This window comes from Achroia grisella, unplaced genomic scaffold, assembly GCF_030625045.1.
Source record: "Achroia grisella isolate CSIRO2021 unplaced genomic scaffold, CSIRO_AGI_Agris_v1 utg2870, whole genome shotgun sequence".
Lineage (NCBI taxonomy): Eukaryota > Metazoa > Arthropoda > Insecta > Lepidoptera > Pyralidae > Achroia > Achroia grisella.
This window is the reverse complement of record NW_026712776.1, coordinates 678448-687435: the sequence shown is the minus strand read 5'-3', so window position 1 is coordinate 687435 and position 8988 is coordinate 678448.

Below are 8988 nucleotides of genomic sequence, written 5' to 3'. Positions count from 1 at the left end.
AAAGTCCCGGCAAAATCGGTTCAGCCATTTCAGAGATCATCAGGAACAAATAGACAGACAGACAGAAAAAATTGTAAAAAATCTCATTGTGGTGTATATACCGTATTTATATTCATATGCATGTAGTAAAAAACGGTTATTTCAATATTACAAACAGACATTCCAATTTTATTTATTGTATAGATGAGGCAGTGCAATTGCCAGGCGGTTGCCGGTTGCCGAGTGCCGGTTGCCGAGTGCCGAGTCGGTGCTCTGGTAGCATTACCGCCATGTATAATACATGCACACCCGTGCAAAGCCGGGGTAGGTAGTTAGTTAAACAATAAAAGTAAGTAATTCAATTCTTTAAATCTTTACTTATTAATATTATAAAAGCGAAAGTTTGTACGTATGGATGTTACTCTTTCACGCAAAAACTACTGTATGAATTTTGATGAAACCTCACACTACTATTTTTTTTATAACACAGGGGACAAACGAGCATGCGTCTCACCTGATGGTAAGTGATTACCGCCGCCCATGAGCACCCGCAACACCAGGGGAATTGTAAGTACGTTGTCGGCCTTTTAAAAAGGAATAAGCTCTTTTCTTGAAGGTATCAATATCGTAATATATAGCTTATACATCAGAATAACATCGGGTGAAATCACGGGCACATGTAGTCATTACATAATGGAATGAAGTAACAAACACGCTAGGCCCGGGCCGGCATACATACGCATACACCGGAGCACTTGGATGTACGAGTTAATACACAGAGAGATTATGCGGGGCTCGCCGGCACTGTTGTACACAGCGCGCTATGCAAAGTATTTCAGCATTAAACCTGATACAAAGTTATGTTTTTTGCCCCGCACCCATAAAGGGTCCTAATGGATCCCTATTGTTTCTTATGCCAGTGTCTCGCTACATGTGACACGCGGTAACTTTGCCACCCGAATGTAATTATGTATATTTACGCATATACTTTATGTATATTTAAGTTTATTTAATTCAAATATCAAAATATTATTCCTTCACCTATTTTTCGTTGGACAATCTAATGACGGTAGTTGAACAAATTGCGAGCACCTATCAACATTGACATCGCTGTTACTCCAGTCTAGAGATGTGCTAACTCATAATAAACATGACTCGAGTTAACTTGAGTTAAAATTCAGGTAACGAGTTGACTCGAGTTACCTGAATTTTAAAGTTTTCTTTTCGAATAATTCTAATGTTTTTGGACGCAGCTAGCCTTGAAAGCTTCACCGAACTTTAGGTGGCGAGTAGAAATGGTACTTTAAATCCGCGGAAGGTCTTATGGAACGCATAACCATTTTATTGATAACATAATCGGACGAATATGCGAAAAAAAAATTATAACAACCTCAAATTAATATTGAAATAATTGTGACTAGTGAAAATTGTATATGAAATGATTGGATAATTTCATGTCATTGTCAGTTCGATGACAGAATCATGCTCTCGCTCTTTCACTTGATTCATTCATTTACCAGTTGAATTCTTCAGAATTCAAATCGAATTATGCGCAACTCGAGTTATCTCGAGTTGACACATCTCTACTACAGTCAGCTCGTGACCACGGCTTGTGTAACATGAGACACAGTTGCCTAGATACATCAATATAATAATTGCATTTAATAATGTCTAGTAAGACAAATACAATATTGTGTACTAAGCACTGCCGTGTCTAAACTGTGTCACTCCACCTTACATTTTCCTATTGTCATTTAGAATATAAGATCAATATTTCTATGTACATATTGTCAGGCAATTATCATCTGTAATATACATCGTCTCATACAACAGCATCGTATTATTAACCCGGGACATGTAACCTAGTGGAAACATCGAGAGACGTAAATATCTTTATTTACCATAAATTTTTTCGACTTGAAATTTTTTTCGATTGAAAGTGTGTATGAAAGTATACAGTACTTTCATAAAAAGTTTCGTCACCTATTTTATCTCCTTACGGGTGGAATTTATCAAAACCCTTTCTTAGAAAATGCTTACGTCATAGTAGCTTTATATATGCAAAGTCTCACCCCGATCAGTTTAAAATTGACAAAGTTTTACACAAACTTTCATTGCCTATTTTATCCCCTTGAGGGTAGGATAATTCAAGATTCTTTCTTAACGGATGCCTACGTCATAACATCTACCTGCATGCCAAATTTCAGCCCGATCCGTCCAGTGGTTTGGGCTGTGCGCTGATAGATCATTATGTCAGTCACCTTTAAGTTATATATATTTAGATTTTGATGTCATCTAATATCAGGAATGATTAATTAACACTGATCATAGAACTGAACACTTTATTTATGTAATTATTAATTAGATTGTACAGAGCGAGTGATATATGGAACAGTAGACCAATATCAAAGAGGTATGGGTATTGTTGCCATAATGTAATATACATAGAATTAGTCAATACTAATATTTCTACTGGCAATGACAATACAACAGATATAATACATTGTAGTATGTATGTAGTTATACATATAACTTTAATGGTCCCAGTAAGTGTCAACTTTAGCCATAAAATCATTACATATTATAAAACAAAGTCGCTGTCGCTGTCTGTCCGTCCCTATATATGCTTAAATCTTTAAAACTACGCAATGGATTTTGAAGCGGTTTTTTTAAATAGATAGAGTGATTCAAGAGGACGGTTTATGTATATAACTAGCTGTACCCGCGACTTCGTTCGCGTGGAATTTAACTTTATTTTTCTAAAGTAAAAGTAGCCTAAGTTACTCCTTATTACATCAGCTACCTGCCAATAAAAGTCCCGTCAAAATCGGTTCAGCCATTTCAGAGATTAGCCGGAACAAATAGACAGACAGACAAAAATTATAAAAAATGTTATTTTGGTGTATGTACCGTATTTATATTCATATGCAATCAATTCAAAGACACTCCAATTTTATTTATATGTATAGATACATGTATACCCGTGAGATGCCGGGGCGAGTAGCTAGTGTGTAATAATTTAATAATCATAGTACATTGTACGTGCGTAACAATGTGTTACGACATTAGCGAACATCAACTGAATACTTGTATTAATGTTTGATAGTGTACATATATACAGACATACAGATATATTAGTTACACACAACTCACTCGCTCAGGTTGATTAGGCAGGCGTCATTATTGTAGTAAATATTCATGGCATATAATAATGTAACGATGCTGAACAAGATTTCATGTAATACATTAAAATTTATATCAAAACTAGCTTTTGCCCGCGTTAACTTATCCTCTTAGGGGTGGAATTTATCCAAATCCTTCCTTAGGGATGCCTATGTCATAGTAGCTTTATGCATGCAAAGTCTCAGCCCGATCGATTTAAAATTGACAAAGTTTCATACAAACTTTCATCCCCTATTTTATCCTCTTGGGGGTAGAATTAAACAAAATCCTTTTTTAGCGGATGCCTACGTATCTTTATGCATGCAAAGTCTCAGCCCGATCGATTTAAAATTGACAAAGTTTCATACAAACTTTCATCCCCTATTTTATCCTCTTGGGGGTAGAATTAATCAAAATCCTTTCTTAGCAGATGTCTACGTCATAACATCTACCTGCATGCTAAATTTCAGCCCGATCCGTCCAAAAACATTAGAATTGTTCGAAAAAATAAAACCAAAAAATTTTATTCCAGGTAACTCGAGTCACCCGAATTTTAACTCGAGTTAACTCGAGTCATGTTTATTACGAGTTAGAAAAAAAATCTACATACAAACAAAATTGTAACTAGCAGCCTATAAATGAGTGCGTTGCCATATCAGTAAAACATAATAAAAAAAAGTTTAAAAAAGAACAAATTCAAATTAACAGAGTTTATCGAATCATTGCATTTTTTATTTAATAAAAATGATTTTAATTTGTCAACCATCCCTGAAATCCTCGTCCAGGCTTAAACAGATATATATGATATTTTCTGGGTTTCTTTATAAAATAAACTAAAAATTGTTTCTCTGTAAACAAAGAACTGTTTTATTTAATTTTAAAACACAACAATTAATTATAATATATTTTATATAATCTTATTCACGCACACTTGTTTTTGTACGATCCATTTTTATTTTCTTCCTACTGACAGCTGCCTCTAACAAAACTCAGAATCAACAGCGTGGAGCGCGCCAAAATTTCAATTATTGAAATATTTCATTATATCATTATAAAGAAATTCTTTATATATAGTATATGTATATGTATATATATCAGTTTAGATTATAGATAGAAAGAGCAGGACTCTGAAGACCCTGTGCCTGATTTTTCGTCCCAAATCGTAACTACTTGTCACAAACAAATTTACACAGTAGAGTTTGTATACATCGCACTCGAAGGATAACGATGCATTATCATCGCCTAAAGCAGTAAAAAGAAGGTCAAAAGTTTATTCGTATTACAAGTAATCCATACATATAAATAAAATTGGAGTGTCTGTTTGTAATATTGAAATAACCGTTTTTTACTACACGCATATGAATATAAATACGGTACATACACCTAAATAACATTTTTTACAATTTTTGTCTGTCTGTTTGTTCCGGCTAATCTCTGAAATGGCTGGACCGATTTTGACGGGACTTTAATTGGCAGGTAGCTGATGTAATGAGGAGTAACTTAGGCTACTTTTATTTTGGAAAAATAAAGTTATATTCCACGCGGACGAAGTCACGGGTACAGCTAGTAAACAATAAATCACGTGCAGGTGACTCGTCAGATTTATGAGATTGTTTTTGTTGAGGCAGAACTAATAGAGCAATAACGTCGAGCTTTTGTTTATACAAACTGTTATTCAAATCTATTTATTTATATATATGTATATACTAACTGCACCCGCGACTTCGTCCGCGTGGAATTTAACTTTTAATCTATATAATACCTGTAAAATTGCACCGCCATACTACCCCCAAGGTGGTAAAATAGAGGATGAAAGTTTGTATGAAACTTTGTCAATTTAAACCGATCGGGCTGAGACTTTGCATGCATAAATCTACTATGACGTAGGCATCCGCTAAGAAAGTATTTTGATAAATTCCACCCCTAAGGGGATTAAATAGGGGATGAAAGTTCGTATAAATCTTCTTAGATTTCCGACTGATTGAACTGAATGTAAGATTGCAGCTGAAGATATCCGCTTAAATAGGATTTTGATAAATTCAACCCCCATGTGGATAAAATAAGGGATGATGCAGGATGTAAATGTATTAGTTTGAACCTATCAGTGCCTAATGGAACGAATAAATTAAGACGAACAAAATAATTTCTAGTTCTTTAGGCTACTTTTATTTTAGAAAAATAAAGTTAAATTCCACGCGTACGAAGTCGCGGGAACAGCTAGTTATATAAAACTATGTAATAGTTCTGGTGTAACAATAATTACATTGTAATAAGTTATTCATCATCATCATCATTGCCTTGCCTTTATCCCATTATTTGTGGTCGGCGCGGTATGTCATTGTTGTACGTGTTGTCACTAATGGCAGGCACAGAATACCAGCGCCGTGACAGTTAGCTGTCACGCCATATGCTGAGTGTCAGCCATGTTGCCAACCATATTTAGAAATAATATAAGATAAATTATTATTGTAATTGTTCTAAGTGTGTATGTATGTATGTATATATGTATATGTAAAAATGGTTGACAATAAATGTTTTTCTTTCTTTCTTTTCTTTCTTTCTTTCATTCTCTTCCACTGCTCTCTATCGGTCGTCATATCTAAACATACTCTTCTTTTATTCATATCATCTTTCACACAATCCATCCATCTTTTCTTAGGGCGTCCCCTCCCTTTACATCCATCCATAAAATAAAATAATAAAATAATCCGTAAATAAGTTATTACAACGTATAATTAATATAGGATTATCTCATAATTGGATTGAGTTAATAAATACAAAGAACTTTAGCAGCAAATAAAAAGCTTACTACTAAACAAGGTACGGAGTCCCAGGGGCCCGATGGAAGCTGTATGAGTAAAGATCTTTAAGCCGATATAAAAAGGAGGCGATCTGCCGGCAGGTCGTCCATTTGAGGTGATTTGTCCGGGCCGTCGCAGGCCCTAGGGGATACCCGAAAGTCCCACTTTCTGTCTAGATCCCACAAAAGCTTCCATTCGTAAGTAATAGGAAAAAGTCGTGTAAAATTTATCATCATTAATTATATATTAGTTGATTAGATCACTCCACTATATTTGTACAAGGATCATATAAATCATTACATAGTATAAAATAAAGTCGCTGTCGCTGTCTGTCCCTATGTATGCGGAAATCTTTAAAACTACGCAACGGATTTGGAAGCGGTTTTTTTAATAGATAGACTGACAGTGTCTATATTTTTGTACAAGGATCACAGAAATAGAAATAGAAATAATGTTTATTCAAATAAACTTAATATAAGCAGTTTTTAATAGTCAAGTTTTTTTATTCTACCGCTTATTCGGAATGCAGACTCATAACAAGAAGAATAAACAAGAAACTTGTGTATTGCTCTTTTAAATAAATATTGATTTAATTATATTTAATTAACAACAAAGATTACGCATGCGACAATCAAAATAGAAACCGCTACGCACTTAATCTCTGTTCAATCAGATAACATTGTCAGCGCTATGAATTTTAAGTTAGATATTTTCTACAAAAATGTTATTATCATTTATAAATTCTTAAATTTTATAATAAACATTTTTACAAAGAAAATATTTTATGACACATTTGAATTTTTTTCTGGCAAATTGAGTACAGACTCTGGGATTGGACATATAAGTCATTACATTGACAGCCTCGGTGGTCTAGTGGTTTACCACACCGCTTTACTATCCGATGGTCGCAGGTTCGATTCCTCGGACGATACAAACATTTGTATTCATGAATATGATTGTTTGTATCGGTCTGAGTATTTTATATATGCACTAGCTTTTGCCCGCGGCTTCGCTCACGGTCATTTATCCCCTTAGAGGTGAAATTTATCAAAATCCTTTCTTAGCAGATGCCTACGTCATAACATCTACCTGTATGACAAATTTCAGCCCGATCCGTCCAGTGGTTTGGGCTGTGCGTTGATAGATCACTATGTCAGTCACCTTTGAGTTATATATATTTAGATTTACAAAAAAAGTATCTATGTATTTCTATCAGTTGTCTAGTACCCAGAACACAAGCTGCTTACCGTAGGACTAGATGGCGCTGTGTGCATTCTCCAGTCCCAAACTTCGACAAAGCTGTAACGTGCACCTAACCAAATCTCTATGATCATAAGTCTGTTACAAGTAAACGATGTTTCATTTATATTTACCATTTGTTACCATCGGTAGGTAAGACGTCCCCTGGGAGCCGCAGCTAAGTTATATTAAAAGCAAACCATTAATTAAGCAGCTGGTATCAATTTAAAGCTAATACCATACCGCCAACAAGTTGCAACAAGGCTCGCAGGGGATTTAACGGCATTTACAATTCAATTACAACCCCGCCACGGCAATAACATTAGTATCGCGGTGTGATGTGTAATGCAAACACTCCCAGCAGACTCCGGTACATCTTAAATGAGGCCCGGCATAACGCGGTGGCGGACCTACCTTTTTTTTTTTTTTTTAATTAGGAAATTCCGTTATGGAGACCCAGTCGCCATAGGGGGCGAGTGGGTACTGCCGGACTCCTACCGGCTAAAAACCTGATGGTATACCTCTCTGCTCGTAGCAGGCGAGGTCGCGGGAAACGACATTCGTTTGCTTCCCCGCCTTAAGCACTGAATGGACACCCCAAGAAGGCACCACGGGATACGCGGTGCCTCCGCTCGGGCCACTTTCCGTCCAGAGAGCTTTGGATGGCCCTACCCATCGTGGCGGTACCTGCCTAGGTCCCACCCCAGGTGACCCCAGGTCCCACGCTGCCCGCTGCTCTTGTTTAATAACACCTGAGAGGATTACCCCGCTCGCCGCTCGTCGCTCATTACCGGTTTAATGAGTCACTTACATTCCTTAACTGTTTTATTTAATATCGGCTGTATAAAAGATTTTTTCTAGAATAAAAGTAGCCTAAGTTACTCTGTATTACACCAGTTACGTGCGAATGAAAATCCCGTCAAAATCTTTAAAACTACGCAACGGATTTTGAATCGGTTCTTTTTAATAGATAGTGATTCAAGAGGAAGGTTTATATGTATAATACATGTACACCCGGGCGAAGTCGCGGCGAGTAGCTAGTAAATAATAAATAATGAGACTCACTCGCTGCAAAGCTGATTGGAGATAAGTGCAATGAATCAATTGTGAAGACCATTTGTAATTTTAAAACTGAAACAACGAGTGACTAAATCAAAAGTAAAACAGATTTTTTTTAAATCTTTGGACAATGCACACAGCGCCATCTAGCCCCAAACTAAGCAGAGCTTGTGTTATGGATACTAGACAACTGATACAAATAAACACTTTTTTTTGTAAATACATATATAAAATACTTAGACCGATACAAACAATCATATTCATGAATGCACAATGTTTGTGCCGCGCGAGGAATCGAACCCACGACTTTCATAAGTAAAGTGGAGTGCTAAACCGGTAGATCACCGAGGCCGTCAACACTCACTTATAACCTTAGTTCTTGAACGGCAACCGACAACGTACTTGCAATTCCCCTGGTGTTGCGGGTGCTCATGGGCGGCGGTAATCACTTACCATCAGGTGAGCCGCATGCTCGTTTGTCCCCTGTGTTATAAAAAAAAACGGATACGAACATAAAACATTTACGTCTAAAACGAATATTTTGTATACATCGAAGTATATATTGTATACATTTTGAGTATACATCGAATGGTACAACGATCCAGATACAGTAATGTAGTTAGGTAATCAAGGGCCCTGGGGCAAATAAAAAAAGGGGGCCCAACTGCTCAGCAGTGGGGCCTAGTGGGATAGCGATATGTGCGTTTTAATAAAACTGTAATGTATACAGTTTTATTAAAACGCACAT